The sequence below is a fragment of the Aquila chrysaetos genome, unplaced genomic scaffold (genome assembly GCF_900496995.4).
Source record: "Aquila chrysaetos chrysaetos unplaced genomic scaffold, bAquChr1.4, whole genome shotgun sequence".
Classification (NCBI taxonomy): domain Eukaryota; kingdom Metazoa; phylum Chordata; class Aves; order Accipitriformes; family Accipitridae; genus Aquila; species Aquila chrysaetos.
The window spans coordinates 88275-99157 of NW_024470392.1; the positions used below are offsets into that span (position 1 = coordinate 88275).

The 10883-nt window shown below is 57.5% G+C and overlaps 1 pseudogene; it reads right to left on the bottom strand.

Moving 5' to 3' along the window:
- Positions 1 to 548: 548 nt before the first annotated feature.
- On the bottom strand, positions 549 to 4556 carry LOC115338195 (annotated as a pseudogene).
- Between the last annotated feature and the right edge of the window lie 6327 nt (positions 4557 to 10883).

A 10883-nucleotide genomic window follows, 5' to 3' on the forward strand; every position in this document is an offset into this window, starting at 1 on the left:
GAGGAGAGGGAGAAGAAGGAGAGTAGAATAAGCGGACTTCTCTCTGCTTATCCTTCTTCTTCTCCTTCGCTTTCTCCCCTTCTCTTCTCTTTCCTCTCCTTCTTCCTTCTCGCTTTCCCCTCTTAGGAGAAGGAGAAGGAGAAGGAGGACTGATGCAAAGGCCACCACTCATCACCTCCCATGGGGAGACAGATGCCCAGCCAGTTCCTGACTGAAATCTGGCCAACTCCCTCCCCCAAACTCCCTCCTTTCCATTTTATTGCTGGGCACGACACGATATGGCCAGGACTATCGCTTTGGTTGGGTCGGGTCATCTGCCTGGCTGTGTGTCCCCTCCAGATCTCTTGTGCATCTCCCAGATCTATTCACTGTTAAATGAACAGGAGACAAATCTGAAAGACACTATGAGCAAAATCCACAACAGTTGATGGAAACTTCAAAAAAAGAAGTGTTTCTTCTGTTAATGATAAGGGGACATATACATACACTTGGTATATGTGTGTATATATATGTTATGTGTGCAACTACATAATGAAGGGAGCATCCCATATGCTTGATTTTTATTGCAGCGTTCTGGCTAGATATTTTGCTTCCTCCAAACCACCTGAGATTTTTTTGCCATGGTTTCCCCCATCAGCACCGCCTCCTTCCTCAGGGTAAAATAGTCCCCAAGCTACTGGTGAGAGCGGCTCATCCCCCTGCCATCACGGTCCAGTATCCCTGTATCCCACTAGGAAGCATGAAAGCCTCAGCCTTGGTGAGCACCATCATGGAAGTTCATCTGGAGAGTTTGTAATCAGGTAATAACTAATGGTACGGGCTTTCAACGAAGGAAGTGATGAACAGGGAGAGATAAACACATTAACAGCAAACCAAATAAAATACAACACGATGGTCACAGCTTGTAACATGAGATGCCAACCAACATCCCACCAAAACATCGTACCAAGGCTATCCAGCAGTTTGTTCAACCTTGGGTCTTGTTAATGACCCCGCTGGCTAACGAGACTATATAATCCCTTTGGACTCATGGGAGCACCTTGGTTTTGCCAGGAAGGCAACATTTCTTCTACATCTCCTTTCCCTGGACCCACAAGTCCCCGTGGAGATGCTGCGGCTCTCGGATGTGATGGTCCCACGGGCTGGGGGGAAGGAAGAGCCGCGTTGTCCATGTACCCAAGGCACCTGCTGGTAGATCTCCTCCTCCTTTTTATCTGCGTGCAGGCACTCACATTTAAAAGCAGCGGGGCTCACACAACCACTTATCCCCCCCCGAAGAAAACCTTGGTGGGGCATTAGCACCACCAGCTATCTCTGAATTTGCCCCTCCAAGATCACGAGGCTCATGGGATGAGACCAAACGGGTGGAAGTCCCTGCCTAGGGAGGCAACAACCCCCTAATTTCGTGGCATGTCCCCCCCTGGAGAAGCTCCCTGGCCCACCGGCACCTCCTCCAAGTGGGTCCTCTGATGGAGAAGACACTCGGTGCCCACGCTGAATGACTTCCCGCAGACCACGCATGCATAGGAGCTCTCCTGCGTGTGGTTCTGCTGGTGTGTGGCAAGGTGGGAGCTGGTCCGAAAGGTTTTCTGGCATTGCTGGCAGCTGTACGGCATCTCCCCAGTGTGGATCCGCTGGTGCAAGATAAGTTTTTGCTTCTGAGTAAAGGATTTCTTGCAATCAGAGCAGGAAAAAGGTTTTTCTCCAGTGTGGGTCCTCCGATGTCTGGAAAGGCTCGAGTTCTGGGTGAAGCACTCCCCGCACTCGGGGACACTCGTACGGTCTCTCTCCCTTATGGATCCTGTGGTGGGTGACGAGGTTGGAGAAGTCATTGAAGGTCTTCCCACAATCTGGGCACTTGTAGGGTCGTTCTCCCGTGTGATTTCTTTGGTGGCGTCTCAGGCTGTTTCTCCAGCAGAAGGTCTTCCCGCACTCTGGGCATTTATGGGTCTTCGGCTTAGCATGGGTCACCGGCTTGCTCGTGGCTGCGTGGGTGTTCTTCATGCCCCCGCCTTGTCTCATCAGTGTCTGCTCCTTCTTGCTCTCCAATTTCTCCCCCAGCACCTGGGGTGGTTTTCCTGGCTTCAGCTGGGAGCTCTCGGTGCCTGCTCGAGAAAGACAAAGCCATTGCACCAACAGGACCTCCACAACCAGGGATGGAAGAGAAACCCAAGTATCTGTTGGGGTAACGCAAGCTGGGAAGACCTGGGGGCAGTGGGTTGCAGTGCTGGAGGATGGGTGAAGAGAGGCCACAAATGAACCTGTCCAAAAATGACCATGGGAAATGTTCTTGGAGACCACCTGCTATCACCAAGACTGACTCATGAACCCTCCTACATGGAGGAGTTTATTCCAGTGCAGCTCCATTAGTTGGAGGCCTCCAGCCAAACCTCCTGCTCAGAGCAGGACTATTCCCACCGATAGTTCAATTCAACCTGGGGACAGAGCAAATCCATCCCCAGGAACATCTCGCACCCCATCATTACTGCCACGCTAGGAGCAGGAATCCCAACACGGCCCCACCACATGCTTCTCCAGACCATCCCCACCCACAGGATGGTCCACCAGGGCGTGGGACATCTCCACACTAAGCCCCCTCCAAGGACTCACCATTGTGGAGGACTTGCTCATGCCTTATGAGGTGAGACCTCTTCCGGAAGGTCTTCTCGCAGTGCGAGCAGGGGTACGGTCTCTCTCCCGTGTGGATGCGTTGGTGGGTAATGAGGTCCGAGCGCCAGGAGAAGCGTTTCCCGCACGTGGTGCAGAGAAAGGGCTTCTCCCTGGTGTGTGTCCTCCAGTGACGCAGGAGGACCACGCTCTGCGTGAAGCTCTTCCCACAATCCAGGCACTTGAAGGGCTTCTCTCCCGTGTGGATCCGTCGGTGACGAGTCAGGCTGCTCCCCCAGGTGAAGATCTTCTTGCAGTCCCCACACTTGTACACCTTCTGTGTGGAGCTACTCCTTGGTTGGGTTGCGTCTTCTTGAAGCTCTTCAGCATACGTCCCTTTGAAAGAGCATTTTCGGGGTCTTCTCGGCACTTGGCTACCTTCCTTGTCATCTGGCTGATGCTGAACATCGTGGTCCATGTCCACCTTGGGGCTCTGCGGCTCCTCTCTGGGGCCTTCCAGCATCACCCTGTGCTCTTCCATGGGCTGGGACTCCTTCTTCTTCTTCCCACTGTCTGTCCCGTCACCTGTTGGGACACCAAAGGGGGTCATCTGATGTCTGTTAAGGGATATTAAGAGCAGCCACCTCCTCCAGCAGCTCCAGCCCACACCAGTACCACCCACTATGGTGCTGCCCAGCTGCTGGAGCCCTTCTAGCAAGACTTCCACCCACTCCAGTACCTGTACTGGGATCCCAGCTTGCTCCAGTAGCAGAGCAGGGGTGTTGACACCCCCAGTCTGACTCCTGTAGATGACCCCAAACCCGCTCACACCAGTCCTGCCAGTAGCTAACACTGGGTCCAGAAATAGTTAAGAAAAAGACTGAATAACGAAGACAGGACCAACTGTGATGACCGATGTGTAGACCAACCCCCTTGTACCTTGCCGCCAGCCCCTTTTACACCCTTTTTTGGCCTGGCCCCCACTTTTCTCCTCTCTGCCCCCCTTCCCCTCCTCCGTACTCACAGTGCCCCCCCTCCAGCGTTGCATCCTTACCAGCTGCAAAGCTCTTGGTAGAACTTCAGAGTTCTACTGGTAGGTGGAAGACCACTCGTTAGTGCGACCAGCAACCCATTTCTGGTTAATGTCTTCATTAACGCTAATTGGGCAGTGTTTTATGTCTCTGCGTGCTCGTCTCCCTCCCTTGCCTTATCCTCCTTCTCATGCTCCAAATGGCCTTGCCCGTTAGCGCCAGTAACGAGGTTTGCTCTTATCGCTGCTTTTCTTATCATGGTGTGGGGAGGGTTTGTCCCTGGTGTTCTCGCTGATGGCTTCTTGGTCCAGATACTCTTAAAGGAGACGTGTGTTGGGTGCCTGGGGGAACTGCAGGCAGAGGAGCCGTGGAAAGAGGGGGCAGCTATTGAAATTTGGGGGGCAGAAGGTCCTTACGTGGGGACGACACGCTCTCATGGCTCTTCTCTTGTGTGATGCGGTCACGGGAAGAGCATCGGTCCATGTGTCGCCCCACGGCCGGGCAAGGCTGGTGAAGCCCCATCCCCTTAGGTAATGTTGAAGGTCCAACTGGGGAGGCTTCAGAGCCCCCCCAAGTTATTTGGGGGGGATACCCGGCCTCCTCCGTGGCGTTATTTAGGGGAGAACTGGAGGATGTGCAGGGAGATCCCAGCTCGAGGCAGCAATCGATGGGCACCGGTGCCCCCCCCAAGCTGGGGGGGTGCAACATCACCCCCAGCACCAACGGGGACCACCTACACCAGGCACAAAGCAGTAAGGAGCCGTGCTGGGTCTGGGGGGGGGGTCCTTCTTCTTGACCCTCCCTCCAGACCCCCCCCATTACCTGTGGGGTGCTGCCCTGGACACCCCCATTCACTGTGGGTGCTACCTTGGGGTCCCCCATTACCTTCAGGGCGCTGCCGAGGACCCCCCCATTACCCACAGGTTCCTGCCTGGGACCCCCATGTTCCCTGTGGCCGCTTCCCAGGACCACCCCCCCCCTTCCATCTGGATGCTGCCCTGGGGTCCCCCATTATCTCCAGCTGCTGCCCAGTACCCCCCCCCGGTACCTGCAGGTGCCACCCCAGGGTCCCCCATTCCCTCTGGGTGCTGCCCAGGACCCCCCCATTCCCTGTGCCCACTGCCTGGAACCCCCCCCCCCCGTTCCCTCTGGATGCTCTCCCGGGACCCCCCTGGTCCCTGCGGTTGCTCCCCGGGACCCCCCCGATCCCTACAGGCTCTACCCCGGAACCCCCCCCCCCCATTCCCTACAGGGACCCCCCCTTCAGCACCCTACGGGCTCTACCCCAGACCCCCCCCTCCTCATTCCCTACAGGGACCCCCCCAGCACCCTACGGGCTCTACCCCGGACCCCCCCCCCCATTCCCTACAGGGACCCCCCCAGCACCCTACGGGCTCTACCCCGGACCCCCCCCTCCCCATTCCCTACAGGCACCCCCCCCTTCAGCACCCTACGGGCTCTACCCCGGACCCCCCCCTCCCCATTCCCTACAGGGACCCCCCCAGCACCCTACGGGCTCTACCCCGGACCCCCCCCCCATTCCCTACAGGGACCCCCCCCAGCACCCTACGGGCTCTACCCCCGGACCCCCCCCCTCCCCATTCCCTACAGGGACCCCCCCAGCACCCGACGGGCTCTACCCCGGACCCCCCCCCCCATTACCTGCGGGCGCTGCCGCCTCCCTCCACGGAGCCCGCGGTGACGATCGACTTCGACCAGTCCCGGGGGGTGCACGGTGGGATGTTCCCCCCCCCCCCCCCGCCACCCCAGTCACCCACTCCCAACCCCCCCGCCCCCCGGTCCCAGCCCCTTCCTGTGCCTCTGCACACCCAGTCGGGCTGCAACAAACTGGTGCTACCGGAGGATGCTTAGCTGGGGGGGCGGGGGGGGGGGCTGAAGCCCCCCCACCCCAGCCCCTCTCCGCTACCCTCTTCCAAGGAAAAGCAGCCTCAAGGTTTAATTAGACAAAATAAATAATTTTTTTTTTTTTTTTAAAAGCTAGACACAAAGGGAGGCGCTACCTTTTTCCAGAAATTACGGAATTTGCCGATTCTCACCCACGCGCTGAGGCTGGGGATTAAAATAAAACGTTAAAAAGAAACAAGAAAAAAGGTCCGGAGTTGATAAAAACCCGTGGAAACACGATATGAATGTGTTTTGTCTTGTTTTGGTTCTTTAACAAAAGAAGGCGCGGCCGTCAAGGCTTCGTCCCCGGGCGGCCGCGGTCTTTGAGAAATGTGAATTTTTTCGGTCGTCCTTGGGTCAGGACCTTCTGCTAGAGGATGGGGCCCTTGAGATGCAGCAAACGGTGTTAGACAGATAACGAGAAGCTAATTTAGTTGTCACCAAAAAAATATATCTTGGTCCTAAGTTGGATGTCCCAACAAGGGACCATGAGATGAGAGCAGGGACTTGATTTCACCCCTCTTAAATGGTGTCCCTGCTCTGAAAAATATCTTCCAAAGGCTGTAATTTAAACCTAAATCTGATTAATTCCACCCATTAATGCGGTTCCAGTATCACAGGATGGAGGTGAAGGAGAAGAAAAGTCCTCCTATTTGGTTTCAAGAGCTGGCCCAGTCTGGGGAAGAGGGGACTGAGCTCCTGGACATCAGGTAGGACCCACTTCTCAGCTTAGAAAAATCCAGATATTGGGTTTTTCCTTCTCAGAAAAGCTTAGTTTTCCTGCGCCAATTAATGTTAAGCATTATTAGTGATGTCTCTGGAGTGACTAAGGTTTATTTTATTGCTGGAGGATCGCAGGGGGTGAAAGAGAGGATGATGAGGGCAGAACTTGACTGCCCTTTGCATCCTGAGCATGAGGTACGGGGCTGGAGACCCCAAAAGTCACAGCCCACCATGGATGCCCACCTACGCCAGAAGAGTTGCCACCACCTTCTACTTCATGTGGTGTTTCTGGTGGGACCTCAGTTCCTAGTAGCTCTTCCTACACATGGAGAACTTGTAGGTAGCCTCTTCCATGTGGGTCTATTGGTGTTTGATGAGCTTTGAGCTCATGGTGAAGCCCTTCCCACAGTTTGGGCATCTATAGGCTCTCTCCCCACTGTGGGTCCACTGGTGCCCGCTCAGGTTGGAGCTCCTGCCAAAGGTTTTCCTGCAGTCCTGGCCCGTGTAAGGTCTCTCTCCTGCATGGGTCATCTGATGAGTGGTGAGATGGGACCTCTAGGCAAAGCACTTCCCACAGCTTGGGCAGACATAGGACTTCTCCCCCAATATGGATCCTACGGTGGGAGATCAGGTCCACACTCTGGCCAAAGGTCTTTCCGCAGAAGATGGGTCTTGCCGTGACAGATCTTCTGGTGGGAGATGAAGTTGGAGCCATCGCCGAAGCTCGTCCAGCACTTGGGGCAGGTGTTGGGTCACTCACCGGTGTGGTGATGGATCAGGTTGTACCTCCAGCTGAAGGTTCGCTCAGATATTTTCAGCGTTGAGCACGTCTTCCCCTGAGGGAGGAGCAGCGTCGAGGTCCTCAAAGATGCCTTGGCCACGAGAGAAGCTGGTCTGCGTCATCTCAGTGGTGATTCCCCAGCTGCCTCTCACCCAGCTCCAGGCTCTGGGAATCTTCCTCCTCGTCGGTCCTTCCAGCTACCAGCCCCAAGGAGGATGATGAAGGTGTCACAAATGAGATTTTTTATTGCACAGCTTTGGTTTAGCAGCAATTTAGGATTTATTAATATTTTTGAGATAGAGGTTGTATAATTTTAACCGTACTTAATCATCAGCCAGTTTAACAGAGCAATTCAACGGAATTTGTTACAATAAAATTCGTGACTTAAAGATTTGAAAATGGCAAGGATCACCCCAAAATTCCCACCGGGTTGCACACACAGATGGAGGTAAAATCAAATGATGTGCACGCGCAGACAGGCAAAAGAGTTGCCAACCAAATCACGCAGAGGACAGGCAAATAGTTCTCGCAAAATCGTTGACGGACGATCTTTCAATCCTTGCCAAATCTACCCCAAGAGGAGGTCCTAGCTCAGAGGGCAGATATTGGGTCACACAACCAGCTGCGGTCCCGCAGAGCTCCAAAGGTCTCACCTGGGATCGTTATTGATAGGGTCTTGAACCAAGATAACAGCACAACGGGAGGTTTTCCCAAAGCACGCATGGCTTATCCTGAGATCTCCGGGTGGCCCGGCGATGGCGGTGGGGGGGGGTTACACCACCACAGAAGATCAGGAGGACATCCCGGGGGTGTGGGAGGTGGGATGTCCATCAAACAGAGGGCAGGGATGCGGGCATTGCTCTGGGACGTTCCGGCCAAGGGTTTCCCCATGGCCTTGTCCCACCTTAGGCCGGTGAAGGGGCACAGGATGGGATGGAGACCCAAGAGGTGCTCGATGGGAGACGTGAGCTGATAGAAACGGGCAGCTCCAAGCCTGACCTACTTTCCTCCTCCATTCCCTGGAGGAGAAGACGCCCCTTGGGAGCCGCTGCCCCCCTCCGCTGACTCGAGGAGGAGCTCTTGGAGGTCACCACCCCTTCAATCCCTCAAGATAAAAAAACCTTTCTTAGCTACAAAGCCTCTTGCTGGGTCGTCCAAGTAGCCCACCCGAACCTGGAGGAGATGTTGGCTCCGCGCGGGTACATCCGGACACCGTCCTTCACGGGTTTCATCCCTCTGAACTCAAGGATGGTGTCCTGATCTCCACCCCACGGCGGATAAAACCCCACCGTGACCCCCCCCGGCATGGTTTTGAGCAGTGACAAGCTCATGACATCGTCCCCTTGGGTATCACCTTCCCCCTGGTCCAGCTTTGGACCAGCCCAGCATCTCCTAAGGATGCTCCAGGCCACGGGGGCTCTTCCTCCACGAGGAAGACGTGCGGCGCAGGAGGACGCATCCGCACCAAATCCCAGCTCCTTGACCTAATTTAGATGTTTACCAGAGGATGGAGGAGAAGGCGGTGGGGGGGGTGCGGGGGGGGGGGGGGAGTTTTCTCCCCCACCTATTTCTGCTCATCAGTTTCAAAGGGAGCTGAGCCAAAAGGGTGCTGAGCACCGTGCACAGGGATGCTGAGTACCATGCACCATGCAGAGGGTGCAGCTGGAAGGGTGCTGAGCACCATGCACAGGGATACTGAGCACCATGCACAGGCTGCAGCTAGCAGGGTGCTGAGCACTGTGCACAGGGATGCTGAGCACCATGCACAGGGTGCAGCTGGAAGGGTGCTGAGCACCATGCACAGGGATACTGAGCACCATGCACAGGCTGCAGCTAGCAGGGTGCTGAGCACTGTGCACAGGGATGCTGAGCACCATGCACAGGGTGCAGCTGGAAGAGTGCTGAGCACCATGCACAGGGATGCTGAGCACCATGCACCATGCATGGGGTGCAGCTGGAAGGGTGCTAAGCCCCATGCAGAGGCTGCAGCTGGAAGGGTGCTGAGCACCACACACAGGGATGCTGAGCACCATGCAGAGGCTGCAGCCGGGTGGGTGCTGAGCACCGCGCGCAGGCCGCAGCAGGCTGCGTGGGTGCCGCGGGAAGGCCGCCGAGCACCGAACCGCCACACCAACCCCAGTGGGGTGCCCAAGAAGGAGCGGGGGGAGCAGGATTCAGAGTCCCCCCCCCCGTGGCGTGGGCGCTGCGGGTGCTGGCGCTGGGATCACAGGCCCTCCTGCTCCCAGCAGGATTGCAGCAGCCTGCGCCCTGCGGGAGCTGCCTGCGCCCTGCCTGCACCCTGTGGTACAGGCAGCGAGGTGGGGGGGGGGCAGGAGTGCTGTGGATTATGGGGGGGGGGGCAGGGATTATCCATCCATCAGGGTAATCCCTGTAGGCAAGGGGGGGGGGGCTGGATGCGGCCCCAGGATTAATTGGGTGTGCACGGGTGTGTGCACGTGTGCAAGGGGTTGGGGGGGATTAATTTGGGTGTGCGTGCAAAGGATTGAGGGGGGGTAATGGGGGGGGGGCTGTGGGCAGGTCTGCCCGTCGGTGTATGTTGGGGCGGTGAGTGTGCACGAGTGTGCAAGGAGGTGGGGGTGCGAGTGGCTGGGTGTCCGTGGCTCTGTGTGTGTGTGCGTGCACACGAGCATGGGGGTTGTGTGTGCGCGTCACTGTGGGTGTGCACAAGCGTGCAAGGCGACGAGGGTGCAAGCGCCTGGGTGTCTGTGGCTGCACGTGTGCGTGGGTGTGCGTCACTGTGGGTGTGCACAAGTGTGCAAGGCAACAAGGGTGCAAGTGGCTGGGTGTCCATGGCTCTGTGTGTGCGCACAAGCATGAGGGTTGTGTGTGTGTGTCACTGTGAGTGTGCACAAGCGTGCAAGGCGACGAGGGTGCAAGTGGCTGGGTGTCTGTGGCTCTGTGTGTGCGAGCATAAAGGGGTGTGTGTGTCGTTGTGGGTGTGCACAAGTGTGCAAGGCGACAAGGGGCTGGGTGTCCATGGCTCTGTGTGTGCACAAGCATGGGGGTTGTGTGTGTGCATCACTGTGAGTGTGCACAAGCGTGCAAGGCGACGAGGGTGCAAGTGCCTGGGTGTCCGTGGCTCCGTGTGTGTGAGCGTAAAGGTGTGGGGGGGTGTCGTTGTGGGTGTGCACAAGCGTGCAAGGCGACGAGGGTGCAAGTGCCTGGGTGTCCGTGGCTCCGTGTGTGTGCGCACAAGCGTGGGGGTTGTGTGTGGGTGGGTGTGCACAAGTGTGAAAGGTGATGAGCGTGCGAGTGCTGGGTGTCCGTGGCTGTGTGTGTGTGTAAAGTTGTGTGTGGGTGCATCCCTGTGGCCGTGCACAAGCGTGCAAGGCGACGCGGGTGCAAGCGCCTGGGTGCGGGTGTGTAAAGGCCGGGGGGGGGGGATTGCGCGTGTGCAAGGCGCCGGTGCAGGGAGGCCGCGCGCGTGCAAGGCGCGTGTGCGGGTGCGAGCGGGCGGGTGGGCGAAGGTGTGCGAGGAGCTGCGGGTCCCTGCGGGCGCTGGGGGGTCTCGGGGGGGTCCCTGAGGGTCTGGGGCTGGGGTGGGGGGTGGGGGGTGGCCCCCCCCTCGGGGAGAAGGAACCCCTTGACACACGCGTGTGACACAGCCTTATGGGGGGGGGGACACACACACAGCACAACCGCACGGGTGTGTGTCGTCCCCCCCCTCCAAAATCCCACTGTCACCCACCCCCCCATACCCCCCCCCCTCCAAGAGCCCCCCCCCCGCAGCGGAGCGCACTCCTCTCCCTCCCCTCCACCGAGGCGGAGCCGGCCCCTCCCCCCCCCCCTCCCCCTCCCCCCCTCCCCCACCCCCT